This window comes from Athene cunicularia (assembly GCF_003259725.1).
Source record: "Athene cunicularia isolate RWA chromosome 1 unlocalized genomic scaffold, athCun1 chr1_part1, whole genome shotgun sequence".
Lineage (NCBI taxonomy): Eukaryota > Metazoa > Chordata > Aves > Strigiformes > Strigidae > Athene > Athene cunicularia.
In genome coordinates this window covers 21,494,309-21,509,354 of record NW_020799091.1, presented here as the reverse complement: position 1 = coordinate 21,509,354, position 15,046 = coordinate 21,494,309, and the positions used below count along the sequence as shown (strand labels likewise).

General features: G+C 41.2%; 1 protein-coding gene across 2 annotated transcripts in view; it reads right to left on the bottom strand.

The window, feature by feature from the left end:
• MTUS2 (microtubule associated scaffold protein 2) overlaps positions 1-15,046 on the bottom strand; it is a 307,627-nt gene that overhangs the window by 290,281 nt on the left and 2,300 nt on the right. For both annotated transcript variants that reach the window (XM_026860631.1, XM_026860647.1), the window contains exon 2: positions 14,056-14,129. The gene's annotated coding sequence lies outside the window, so the exon portion shown is untranslated. The remainder of the gene's footprint in view (positions 1-14,055; positions 14,130-15,046) is intronic.

Genomic DNA, 15,046 nt, shown 5'->3' with positions numbered 1-15,046 from the left:
ATGGGAAGAGAGCTTAAGCTCATTCATCTACTCCACCAAACTTTCTTCTACCTCTCCATCACCACTTGAAGTATGAGCAAAACAATCCCTTTCATACCCTTCAAAGTTTCATCTTCACTGAATAGCATATCAGTAGTCCCCAGAGTTCTAATTGATATCCTGTTACAGTAATACATGGGAATTAAATTAGCAGATGCCAAGCCAATTGCCCAGGAAATTTTAGCAAAGTCATCTTTGAAATTTGGTAAGAGCAGAACATGTATTCACAGCAAAAATAGAATCATGTAGGTTTCTTTAAAAACTGTGGCAGGTTCACAATGTCATATATTCTGTTCTACTCTAGAAGTAACATAGATCCCTAAATACATGAACTATTTATAGTACCCTTGTAAGTGAAAACTGAGAAAACTATATATTCTAAAGCCAGCTATACACCTATACTCAGGCTTCCTCCATTCAGAAAATCTTTAAGTGACAAATATCTAACAAATATCAGGTGGATTTAGGAAAAAGGTTGTATTTTTTCCTTCCTTTTAAAGAAAGGGGTTTGGTATATTCTTGATATTTTCTCATACCCAGAAGTGGAACAATTATTTACTTTTCTTCTACTTTTTATGGAGCTAGCATGCAAAGCATACTTTTGACTCCATAGAAACAGCATTTTAATATAAGTCAAATTAATAAGACCCTGAAATTTACAGGAACCAATTTTAAGTAGCACCAGGAGCAGACAGAAGAAGAATGTTCTTGCAAATCAGAAAATGGATGACATGCTCCAAGCTTCCTACATTTATTTTTGAATAGTTTATTATGTCAGCGAAGACCTCCCCTTCCTTCCTTAAGAGTTAAATTCACTTAAGCAAGAAGCTCCTGAATCTCTCCATCAGAGGCGCCTTTGTATTTGACATCTGTTCATACCCAGAGTAATATTAGGGTGGACAAAAAGCTTACAATAAAGTTTTGGCAAATTTTTCTTTTTCAGAAGGTCAAAGTTAATACAAATCCTTCAGTGATTAATAAGAACGAAGACATTGCAGGAAAAAAATAAAACCCTTCCCTTAAGAAAGGAAAGGGAGGATCTTTGCTGATGTTACTGGGAAACTTTGTAGCTACTGTAGTGATGGTGCCCAACATAGGAATACAGACAAACCTGTAACGGCAGCTCAAATGTGAACAAATGAGATCTGACAGAAATTACGTGAATGCTAGAAAATTATAAATGCCAGACTATAACCCTGTTTACTTAGAGCAGGAAAAATAACTGAGCCTACATTATTTACCTGTAAGAGTCATTAAAACAAATATGAGTAGAACAAATTTAACACTGAAAAAACCTGCAGTTAAGAAATTATGAGTTATTCCTCCAAACCCCCATCATTAAAAATAAATGACACCACCATTATCTATCAATTGTTAGTTCAGCCTTTGAGGGCAGTTGCATTCCTTTTTCTAGCATTTGCCCCTCAGGCTGCAGGGATTAGAAAAATTTTATACACATATGTATAAATAACATGTATGCAAATCCAGCATTAAAAAAATAATGAAATATCAGGACACCCACAAGAAAAAATAGTAGGACTGCAACAGATATCATTAACATCTACTAGAAAAACAGAAAGTGAGGAAGACTTTCAAACCTGATCCTTATGGTATGCACAAGCCATAGCAAGTTTTCCGTGAACACAGACTAGATGAAAATGTGCAATTTTGGGAAGAACTGAATCCCCAGGCCCAGAAGCGCACTCCCACTACATGCTAACCCCCGTGGAGTCACACACCTCCATGATGCCCTGTCCTCCTCTTTCTCATCTAAAAAAGAAACTCAGATGCAGTGCCAGTAAAAGACCCCAGTGGATCCCCAAATCCTTGAACTGGATGAGGAAGGATCACCCTCCATCCTGTACCACATGCCCAACTAATCAGACACAGGTACAGTAAGCAGAGAATGGGGATGCATGCAGAGAAAACACCAAGAAAGTCTGCAGAGCCCTACAGACTGCAATGCTGGATTTTTAATAGCTGAAGTGCTACCAGCATCCGGACCAGCTTGCAGTAAGGATGCTAATGTCTTAGTAACTCACTTGTGGTACAAATCTGAATGAGATACAGCACTGCATTGAAGAATGCACATCCTGGCACGTACCACTCAAATTATTAATTCTCCAGAACTATCATACGCATTTCCACAGAGGGCTTTGAACTTGTATCAGCAAGATCAATAGTGCTGCCTTTTATCTATCAGAACTCTCCAGCTCCACAGTTACTACTTCAGCATATATGAAAGATCAGCAGGATATAAAGGGATCAGGTTCAGCTCGATGTGTTAAGACACTAGAAAAATCAAACAGGCGGATCTTTGACTCCAGATTACTTCAGAGGTTAAGATGGAAACTGAACAAGTTATCTGACATACCATCTTCTGAGCAGTATTACCTAGCAGAGGACTGAAAGGTCTTCTGACTTTCTGGAGCGTCCTTGTCAATTTACTCATCAGGTGGAGACTTTTCATTATCTAATATTAGTTGGGATTTGTACTTATCAAAATGTGTAAGATTCAAAGAGGCGGGATACTGCTCTGGTAGAGAATGCCTACTTCAGCTTACCTCTCAGCTCTCTGGCTGCCACAACCTCTTCACAGAGTGGTGGTTACTACCTCACCATCTGAAGAGAAGCTTTAGGATTTGAGCAGATGAGGTTTACTTCCAGCTAGAAAAATCTGATATCTGTTTGCAGCCAGCTTTTACCTTGCATTGGGACTGTAAGTGGAATAAATCAAAAGTGAGTTCCCACTGCGAAATCATTTTCACTCCTAAAAAAACATTTTCTCCTCAATACACTTAACCTTATTAAAAGTGTAATTCCCACTCCAGTCTTCCAGAGGTGCACACTCTAGCACTACTAGACAAAGAAATGACTGTCATTTAATTAAGGTGAGTCTTTTTTAAACAGTCTGGCAATACCCCAGCATGGGCTGGGAGACCATTCACACCAGGAACCACTGTTGGTAGCAGCATGGACAAGACTAAATTAGGTCTGGTTCCCACACACCCACCAACAGTTTCCCATCACTAGCCCAGCAAGTTTTAGCACACCCAGCATGTCTTCTTGCTGACCCTGTGTACCCACAGCACATACCCTCAGTTTCTCACTATAAAAAGTACTCTGGTTCTCACCATATTCCACAAGCTTTGAATGGAAAAAATGCATACAGAGTAATAATTATGTTGTACAGGGTGCTGTATGGGTCCCAGAAGAGACCCCAGGCTGAGCGCTGGGTAGTGCGGAACAACTCTCAGCATAGAACAGGGTGCTCGAAGCACTGCAAGCGAGTCACTCCCTGACATGTACTCGATTCCCATTCCACACTGTAGACACAGTCTAATGAGCCTCCCCACATTTGCAGGAGGAAACCTAATTCTGAGATTTCACAAGATTTTGGTTCACTTCAAAACTCTTTGGGAGCCTACAGATGTGATGTTAGAAGAACAGAACTAGGATGATATTTAAAGTGAAACAGAGAAACTGCACCATTGCAGCTTACATTGCGCAAGAACAAAACATAGGTAAGTCATGGAGGCATCAGTGTGAATGCCACCTACTTCTCCTTGCCACATTTAATTCTCAGTTTCATTAAATCCAGAAAGCACTTTTGCTCTTAGCAAAAATTCAGAAATTCTAGTCAAACTAAACTTGATGCAACTCTCAAATATATTTCTCTGGCTCAGCATATGATCACAAGAAACTCAGAGTTTCTAGATAATTAGTCAAAAATCAACAGAAAATAAGTGTTTCATTTTTGTGTAGATGCCTTTGTACTCCTTTAGAGCCGCATATGGCCCCAGTTGAGAATATCCACTCAAATGTGTAATTTTGACTGGTAGGCATGCAATCTCAGAAGACCTGAAGTATTGAGGATTGCTTTAGTATCTATACATGTGCAACAGACATTGTATGGATGGTGTCCTGAAGTACATAACTACTTTTTTTGTGTATTTTTTTTTCTCTTTGAGACAGTAAGTTATATAAGCAGCAGTTTTGATGATTCAGGCAGGCAGCATAAAGAACAGACCTCAATTCCTTTCTTTTTAAAATGTGTACTTGTAAATTAAGAAGCATTTCAAGATTAGGCATCTGTCCAATTCTTTTTATCATTTAGTGTATTATGCTAATGAGGATGCTGTTTCTTTAATTATCATTTGAAGAAAAAATTGCATTCAGTCCCTTGATCTTCCTTAAAACCATCCCCATGCTTGATTCCCCCATAGGCTTTTAATCACACTGCTTCAGTGTAAAACTCTGCATTTGAGAAAAACTTCCCAAAACTGGTTCACTGAGAAAGTTTAAATTGTTTTCTTTCATCTCAGCTATATCCTCCACCACTTAGCAGCTTAGGAGGAAGGGCTATAAGACTCAAAATACTAGTTTATGCACTAAATGCAGTGTAGCGCCAAAATCTATTATACTGCATATGTAACACATACTAAATGCTAAGACTTGTTAGATAGAGGTAGAGAGACAACTGATGTGATCTATAAAATAATGCTGTCCTGTGACACTTTACAGTCAAATACAGTAAATCCTATTTAAAAAGCACTTTAATACACACTTCATCAATTTTTAACTTTGCTATGCAAAATTACCCATATATATATATATATATATATAATCTACCCATTTAGTTTCAGTGTGGCTTTCTGATCGTCCTGACAGAGGTTCCTGTAAAAGAAGCCCTGGCTGAGTGGGAGCCTGAGCCCCACTGGATGTACAAACCCACTCCCAATGCTGGAGGCTCTCCTGTACCTCAGAGCTCGCTCCACAACATCCCCAGACCCTTGTGCTGCCTGCGCAGGCGCAGCAAAGCCTGACCGTGTGGGCACCAGGTCAAGGGCCCTGTGTCTCCATCCACCCACCCTGGAAACAGCCCCATGGCAGGGAAGGGTAGGACTCGCCATGGCATTTCCCCCTGGGGTGAGGATGGAAGGTTGCACTGGCCCCAAGCCTAACCTACCTCACCACACACTTAATTGCAGTGCCAAACCAGAGCCATCATCAATGCCTGTACTCTCCTTTGGACATTCAAACATAGTTCTATAAGCTTATCTTCTCTTCTGAAGGGAGAAAAAGCCCATCTTCCAGATCATCTCTGAAGAGTACTGGCTTTGACCTCCAAAGCAGGCTCAGGACATTCAGAGGAGAGGTTACCAGCATTTCTTGGTTTGAGCAGCAGCCACCTTTGAATAAGTCTTTTGATACTTGCTTCACTGCAGCCCTGAAACTGCTGATGCTCAAGTTAGTGTCTCATGCAAGCTGAGCTGCACACATGTGACTGATAGGGATGCTGGGGACAAGTAGCACTCCCCTATGCCACTACAGAAAGAAGAAAAGTTTTTTGTATGTTTTAGCACACACACACACACACATCACAATGTACACAAATTCTGTTGCACACAAACAAAATGTTTATTCCTGTTAGGGTCTAAATGGATATACCACAACTGCAGTATGTATTGCATGCTATGCTTTCATCCCACAGTGAAACTGAAAGAAATACTGGATTTCGATAAAGCTAAGACACAAATTGCACTAACATCTTCAAGCAAAGTATTTACAAACAAATAATCTGACATCTCACTTAGCTGTTTTGCCATGAAATTGGCTTATACATGATTAATTATGAAAAATAAGCACAGCACGCCTTCATGCACTTTTACTTTGAAATCAAGGTCACACTTTGTTTTGAAATTCAGAAAAACAGTATGAATAATATAATTAACATATCACAAGATTCTTCGCTAGTAACTATTTAAAAGCAGGCTAAACCAGGAGTTTATGAAGTTGTTGCTACTGTCATTGCAGATGGATCATTTCTTAGTCCTTGTTTTTATCCTTCATTTTATTTGACTAATCCTTTGTACTGAAAGGACAATTGGAGTAGCATCCCTCATACTAAGCTACACAACACCGAATGAAAACAGTGTTCTTGTCCCAGAGCATTTACAAGCTGATTCCTGATGCTACTCCTTAGAAATAGTTCAGTAGTGGTGTGCTGTTATGAATGGGAAAACAGTAACTTAAGAGTCATAGAATCATTTAGGCTGGAAAAGACCCTTAAAATCATCAAGTCCAACTGTAAACTGCCAAGTCCACCACTAAACCATGTCCCTAAGTATCAGACCTACAAGTCTTTTAAATACCTCCAGGGATGGTGACTCAACCACTTCCATGGGCACCATGTTCCAATGCTTGACAGCCCTTTCAGTGGAGAAATTTTCCATATCCAATCTAAATCCACCCTGGTGCAACTTGAGGCCTTTTCCTCTTGTCCTATCTCTTGTTACTTGGGAGAAGAGATCAACACCCACCTCACTACAGCCTCCTTTCAGATAATTGCAGAGAGCAATAAGGTCTCCCCTCAGCCTCCTTTTCTTCAGGTTAAACAACCCTGTTCCCTCAGTTGCTCCTCATAAGACTTGTGTTATAGAACCTTCACCAGCTTCATTGTCTTCCTTTGGACATGCTCCAGCACCTCAATGTCTTGTAGTGAGAGGACCAAAACTGACCACAGTATTCAGGATGTGGCCTCACCAATGCTGAGTAAGACTTCCATACCTGAATACACCCAGCAAACCATTCTGCAGTTTCTCTACTCAAGATAGCTGCCAAAATACTTTTGTGCTAAACACAGTATAATAATGGAGGATGTGAATCTTTCTCAGGCATTTGGATGCAACTGCCACGTGCTAACCATCTTCTGCCCATACAGCTCCTCACAAAGCTTCACCTCTGCTAGATGTGCAAGTCAATTCTGCTGACAGAGCAAGACCATGCATTAACAAGTTGCTCGCTTCAAATAGTGAGAAGTTAATTTCTAGGTGCATGCTATTTTCACTAATAAAAATGTACCTGGTTATCTCTGTAAGTCATTTAAGACTGTACTTTAAGACTTTCACAAAGCTTGAGAGAAGAGAAAGTATATCAGCTTTTGTCCTCAGCTACTGTCCTTTCCCTCTGCCTCAGCTGCTACCCAGAGCCAGCCCCAAAGACAACTGCAGCATGAACTCCATCTCATGGTTCACCTTGTCTGCACAGCAGCCTAGGAGCAGCCTTAGGCTTGTAAGAGGCCATATGGACTGGCAGCTATCAACTGTAGAGGTCTGACCGAGAAAGAAGATCCTTCCCATGTCAACACAAATTGTCAAAAAACTTGTGATTTGTGTATTGCAGAGCTAGAAATAAAAAGCAGTGCTTTCACCATACTGCTATTTGAATAGCTTTTTTTAAAAAAGGCAAACAATTTGTTCCCCTGAAAGCTTGCTTACAACAGCAATGACTGGGCTCACTTTCAATAGAAATTAGAATTGCTTTTTTCAAAAGGAAGCTCAATTTTATTAAATGTTAAGAAGGTAACAGACATATACACATGATAAAAATCAACACTATAAAGTACTGTACTTATTCAAGTGAAACAGGGTGGTCAGAAGATAAAGCCATGGACATTGTATCTGCAAAGAGAAAAGCAGAATTGAGAATACTGACAAATGACATGCTAAGACAGAGGCTGAGGTCTGCTAAAAATCCATCAAATGAGGTAAGAGAACAGAATGAGGCGCTCCTCAAGCATATATTCTTGAAGTTATGAAAAATACTGTCACACTGGATTTTGTTCTAGCAGAGAATCTGTTCTGGAAGAACCACTTTACTACTAAGACTTTGAGGAAGTCTGCAAGTTCTAATCATGGCTTAATAAAAAAGAGTAGTGAAGTCAACTCTAGCTGATACTATATTGGACTCCTGCTGGATACAGGTGAACAATTTAACCAGAAAATTATGATTCACTACAGCCAATAGGCAACGCTCTAGTTTCCTTTGCAATTGGAAAAAAAAATGTGTAATCTTAACCAATATCTAATTTTCTTGTTTGGATATTTTAGAAAGACAATTTCTCAAACCTTGAAACAATCATGAACAAAACTAAGGAGAGGGAAGTAGTCACACACAAAAATATAAAAAAGGATCTGCTAAAAGATGCTTTATTACATGCCAAAAAAAAAAATCATTGTGCTACAGCCATGAAAAGAAGCTTTTCTGGTTGAAGAATCCTGGCTAAAGAGAGTGACAGCAGCCACAGAGAAACCTGTAAAACAAACTCACAGCACATAACAGATGGGGAAAAAAGACACTGATAGCAATGAATACAAATTAACATTGCAGAAATGCAAGCAAATGATGGAAGAAAAAAAACCAATAAACATTAAAAAGCTATGGTAAGGTTTATGACAATAGGAGCTCCTCCCTAAATGGAACAAGAATAAGTGAATGCCAAACAATGACTTCAATAAATGGTCACTTCAGAAAAAAAATATCAGACATTTCAGAAAAAGACAGATGTATTTGACAACTACTTCTACTCTGTATTCAAAAAGATGCAAGATGCACATCTTCTAGAGATAATGACATACCTCCCATGCCATCAGTAGCTGGAGAGAGCTTTAAATAGATGACACTGTCCCACATGATATCCTTGCCTCTAAATTGGAGAGGTATGGGTTTGACGGATGGACCACTCAGTGGATAAGGAATTGACTGGATGGTCACACTTGAAGAGCTGCAATCAATGGCTCGATGTCCAAGTGGAGAGCAGTGACAAGTGGTGTTCCTCAGGGGTTGGTGTTGAGACCAGTACTGTTTAACATTTTTGTTGGCAACATGGACAGTGCATTGAGTGCATGGTCAGCAAGTTTGCCAATGACACCAAGCTGTGTGGTGTACTCAACACACTGGAGAGAAGGGACATCACCCAGAGGGACCTTGACAGGCTCAAGAAGTGGGCCAGTACAAACCTCACAAAGTTCAACAAGACCAAGTGCAAGGTTCTGCACATGGGTTGGGGCAGTCCCAAGCACACATACAGGTTGGGCAATGAGTGGACTGCAAGCAGACCTGTGGAGGAGGACTTGGGGGTATTGGTGGATAGAAAACTGACTATGAGCCAGCAATGCGTGCTTGCAATCCAGAAAGTCAACCATATCCTGGGCTACATCAAGAGAATTGCGGTTAGCAGGTTGAGGTAGGTGATTCTCCCCCGCTACTCCAGACCCCACCTGGTGAGTTTCCACCTGCAGCGCTGTGTGCAGCTCTGGGGCCCCCAACATAAGGGGGACATGGACTTGTTGGAGCAGGTCCAGAGGAGGCCACAAAGATGGTCAGAGGGCTGGAGCACCTCCCCTATGAGGACAGGCTGAGAGAGTCGGGGTTGTTCAGCATGGAGAAGAGAAGACTCCAGGGAGACCTTTTAGCAGCCTTTCAGTACTTAAAGGGGTCCTACAGGAAAGATGGGGAGGGACTCTTTATCAAGGAGTGTAGCGATAGGACAAAGGGTAATGGTTTTAAATTGAAAGAGGGTAGATTTAGATATAGAGAAGACTTTCTTTCTTGAAAGGGTGGTGAGACACAAACAGGTTGCCCAGAGAAGTTGTAGATGCCCCCTCCCTGGAAGTGTTCATGGCCAGGTTGGATGGGGCTTTGAGCAACCTGGTCTAGTAGAAGGTTGGAACTAAGGTCCCTTTCAACCCAGACCATTCTACGATTCCATGAAATAACCTCTCTGTTAAAACTCTGCATTTCAAGAGTAGCGGGCAGATAAACCAACTTTTGTTTCAACGTCTGCTTTTAACAGACATAGGAACACCAGAAGTTCCTGGTGACTGGAAAGAGTTAATATCAAAGCAATATTTAAAACGGTTAAGTGGGATAACCTAAGCACCTATTGAACAGTTAGACTGACAACAGTAGTAAGCAACAGCAGAGAAAGGTCATCATGGGACATAATCAATAAGGCATTGAAAGACAGTAGCATAATTAACACCAATCAACACAGCTGTATGGAAAATAGGCCTGGTCATGTAAATCTGATCATTTGTATGCAGTTACATCATCATCTGATAATGGTAGTGTGCTGACAGGGCATATTTCTAGTCCTAATTTCACACTATGCAGTGATTTAAAGTCACACTGTACAGAAAAACCTGAACTAAAAGATTCACCATAGTGCATCAACACTGCTTATAGTAAATGAATTTCAAAAGTGGCTAACTAAACAGATAAGGAAATGGAGAATCAGCATCCAGATAACAGATTCCTTGTCAACTCAATAGGGAAAAAAAATGAGGTACAACATTTGGAAGCTGAAAAGAACTATAGACTGTCTCAAAAGGCAAGGCTCATTATTTACTGAAACAATTACCTACAACATGGTAGATTCATTACTACTGGTACCCTTTAAATCAAGATCTTGGTCTCTTTCAGGAAGATATGCTAAATAAAGAAAAATTAAAGGACTACTATTGATATATCCTGAATTTCTGACATGAACTGAGCAGGCAGTAAGAATAGCTATTCATGCGGTCCCCTCTGGTTTTTAAATTTATAGGCCTACAAAACAATGACCCAGACATTATTAATCCCTCTGGAATTTAATGCAATAAGTGAATCATGCTTAATCCATCTGATACAGTATAAAGTGTCTTGAGTATTTCTATGGGATTTCAACTGTAACCCAATGTTAAACTACTGGATGACTTAAAATACTATTAAGTCACTTCCCTGAATTTCTGAAAACAGCAAAAATCTATCCCTCTTTGAAGCATCTCACTAGCTGTCTGCATAAATATGAAGGTATGGTATCAGACTCTTGATCCACAATGTCCTATGTAGACCACTGACCTATTCCTTATGAAATGTTTTTTTAAAGTAATGCTATTAGAACAGTATTCCCATGTTTTTTCAGAAACCCTGCCATCAGGTACAGCTGTGACTAACACACTAACTTCACACAAACCTCTCAAACAGGGTTATTTTCTCATATACCCATCATCTTCCCACACAGTGCTCTGAGACCAATACAAGAGAAGTGAAAGTCACATTATCTCCACCAAACCCATGTTACTTGGTGCTGTCTACTTGAAACAAAACACAGGGGTTTGAAAATGCCATTCTTGTAGACAACTCTGGAATGGACCAGGAAGCTTTATTCTCCCACGTTTGCAGCAAGCGCTCAAATTGCAAAGTAGTCTCCTATATTTCTTGCTCTATTTGACATCTACTTCTGGCACAATTTTCCCTTTCAGAAGCTGAACATTTCTGACACTCATCACAGAGCAATTTCATTTCAAAGATTCCCAGAGCTCTTTTCCAGCTGGTGGCCTTTGATTTCCAATCCTTCTAGCCATAAGGAATCAAAAACTTCAAGCTGCTTCTCACAGGCTTTACTTTGAATACCATTGCCATGTCAGTTTAAAAAGGAAGAGGACATGTTAGTGAAACAAGTACTCAATACCTGTTACTGGTAAATCAATATACCTTACAGAAGGAAATGCTTTAATGTGACATCTTGGAGAAAACTACTAAGAAATTATTTCTTTTTAAAATTTTCTCATTTAGATGCAATTACAGAATACTAAAACATTGTACAAATCTCTTTTTTTATATTGATATAGTGCTTTTCATAACCATCATCCAAGCACTAGAGAGTCCTCAACCAAACCGTGAAATCCACAGGCATATATAGAAAATTAAGAATACTCAGCAGGATTAATCTGTATTTCTTACTGCAGCTTGTGCCCTTCCAGCTCTGTAACTAACTTGCAAATCCAGGGTCCAGCCTTTGACCTTATCCAGTTAGAGGCAGCGGGAGAGCTGTACTCAGAAATGCTTTTTGTGAGGATCCAAACAGCAACTCTTCTCACCCACAAGAGTCATACAGCTTTAGGCTCACTGATTGAGTTAAAAGACTTACAACCTCATTAATAAGAAGGCAGAAACAGTTATAACTGAACTCATTTGTATATGGGAAATGCATAAAAGGCATTTTTGTACATCCTTCGCATCACTCAGCGCAGTGTCCTGCAAACGTCCTCAAACAGAAGATGTGCATTGCACTACGCCTTCCCTTCCTTCACATTGGGCAAAAAAGCATGCTGGAGCATCACATGTCACCTGTAAGCCCATAAACACACAATTTCCCTCATTAATGTTCAGTCACCTGACTGCTGCTAGATGCATGTGCCACCCAGAAGACAGTAACTCACCAGTTCAATCGCCCATTTCACAGCCAAAACCACATAATCTGTGACTGAGCATAATTGTTGCCAAACAGCTTTTGACTCGGACAAGGGATGGGATATTCATCCCCAAGCTCCTGTGACCATCCAGTTTCTATCACAGAGCACTATCTTCCCAAGGGCATCTGCATGTATGAAGAGTCCCTTGAAATTCAGGGATCATGCCATGATGATGTCTGCTTCACCTTTCTGAGCCCTGCCAGTCACTATTAGCTCTGCAGCCAGGACTGGAGAGGGAGACAGACATGATACAGGATTTCCTACACTGGAGAACTGGGATGGTGGGAATGTCCTTGCCAATGACCTGGGTTTGATTTCTCTTTACTTCCATCTGCTTTCTGCCCTCAGTCCGATTACCAGAGAAACATCACCCCTTGTGTGTGTCCTTATGTACAGTGCTGCATGCTAGATCGATGCCCTCCCCAGGCTTTGCTGGGATCCTGACCCTCTCCCAGTGCTGTCTGCTCTTGGCAGGCCTTTCTGACTCCAGGTCAGACCAGGTCCAAGTCTCCCCAAAGGAAAGAGCGATGCTTATTCCAGGTTGCTGTCAGAACTTCTCCATCCAGGCTGTGTTTTATCACTTGAGGGACAGGATCAGACCCAGCTCCAGGAGATGCATACTCAGGGAGGCATATGCTGGGCTATGTGGACAGTTCTTGTTCCTCCCCATGGTTGCTCAGCCACCAGTACATACCAGGCTGTCACACCCTAGTGATGTACGAGGGAAATAAACTGTGAGCCTATTATAAAACCAGGGACAGTATAAGACCACAGAAGGACACTTTGTCCCATCATGACCTGGCCATTGTTGGCCTCCCAGAGGCTTTGTTGACCTCCCAGAGGCTTCAGCAGGCATAATTATTGCTCACAAATGAACACTACCTCATGCCACTAAACACAACCTCACCAGGATCTATGTCATTGTATTGCGTCTGGCTGAGCTGGAATTGGTTTTCCGCTATAGCAGCCCCCACGGTGCTGTGTTTTATGCTGGGAGCCAGCAGGGTGTTGACAGCACCCTGGTGTTGTGGCTGCTGCTGCGTGATGCTTACACAGCACCAAGGCTCTTTCTGACATTTTTTTCCCCCCACTGGGACAGAGTGGGCAAGATCTTGGGAGGGGACACAACCAGGACAGCTGACCCGAACTGACCAGAGGGATATTCCAGACCATATAACACCTGCTCAGTATAAAGCTGGGAGAAAGGAGGAAGGGGTGGGGTCACCCTTGGTCCTCCCAGGCAACCACCACATGTATGGGAGCCCTGCTCCTGAGAAGGCCCCACATTGCCTCTTCATGGGAAGGAGAGAATAAATCTGGGGTTTTTTGCTTCCGTGCACGGACCTTTGCTTCGCTTTGCTTCTATTAAAACTGCTTTTGTTTTACCCACAAGGCTTGGTCTATCTTATTCTCTTTCCCCGCTTTGCCCTGTTGAGAAAACAAGGGGAAGGGGGGGAAGTGATAGAGCGACTTGGTGAGTACCTGGCATTTAGCCAAGGTCAAACCACCGCAGTCATGGTCATCATGTCAGCAACGTTATGCATTCCCAAACATGAAGGACTTTCTTCAAATACTGTCATATTATCTCAAAAAGTAACTGGATTTAGTTTAGTACTTTGTAAAACCAAAGTACTTTTATATAGTACTTTGGTTTATATATTCATATTTTCAGTATATACTATACCTACCAGACAGAAATCAAAAACATTAGGAAAACAAAAGGCTATTTCTGTTTGATAATTCCCCCCAGCAAAAGAGTGGTGTGCTTTGAAGTCACCTTTATCTCTATTGGTTATACAATTGTTGGAGGGAGTTTTCTTTTCACTGCACAGACTAGCTCTAATAAAAATCAAAGACAACTTGCATAAGAGTTTTTTGGTGGCAAATACATTTAAAAGATGAAATCAGACATTAACAATACAGAAGACAAGCTTACCCAGAATGCTGGAAAAACAAAGTTTACTTCCATTGGTGATAGCTTGCCCTAGAAGACAGTCCCAGGGTGGAAACCTTTAAAAAAACAAGTAAAAAACTCATTAGAATTAGAGTAGGTAACAAGGGCATACACCATGAAATCTTTTTCAAACACAGTGCTCAAGATTAAACATTCTACTCTTCTGATTATGATCCTGTCCAAGTTTCCTGGCATTAGCTCACAGGTAAGCTGGTCTGTGTCAGGAGTGAAATGAAATAATACACCTACTTTCAAAAGGGGAAGAGGATACAAAAACTTAAACAAAAACTCCACATTCTGTTCCTCTTCCTCTGCAGTATCTTTAGAGTAAGTCAACACTCTCAAGTCAAATTTAGGTACACAAGCTGCAGGGGAAGCACAGATTAAACATAGTCAGGTTTTAACATATTTAGAGAGATTATTATTTTTAAAGGACTCTGCTATTTGACACCTTGTCCCTAAGCCATATTTTGATGGGATAAGGGTGATGTATTGCTATTCAGGGAGGCTTAGCTGAATGTGCTTGTGACAAGCTCACCCAGGAAAAGTATGGAAGGAAAGAGGAGAAACAAGAAAGAGTGAGAAATCACAGAACTGTCTAGGTTGGAAAAGACCATAAATATCATCCAGTCCAACCACTGACCTAACACTGACAGTTCCCAACTACACCAGATCCCTCAGCGCTATGTCAGTCCAACCTACAAACACCCACAGGGATGGGGACTCCACCACCTCCCTGGGCAGCCCATTCCAACGCCTAACAACCCCTTCTGGAAAGAAATGCTCCTAATATCTAGTCTAAGCCTTCCCTGGCGCAACTTGAGGCCATTTCTTCTTGTCCTGTCGCTTTCTACTAGGCTAAAGAGACTCATCCCCAGCTCTCTGCACCCTCCTTTCAGGGAGCTGTAGAGGGCGATGAGGTCTCCCCTCAGCCTCCTCTTCTCCAGACTAAACACCCCCAGTTCCCTCAGCC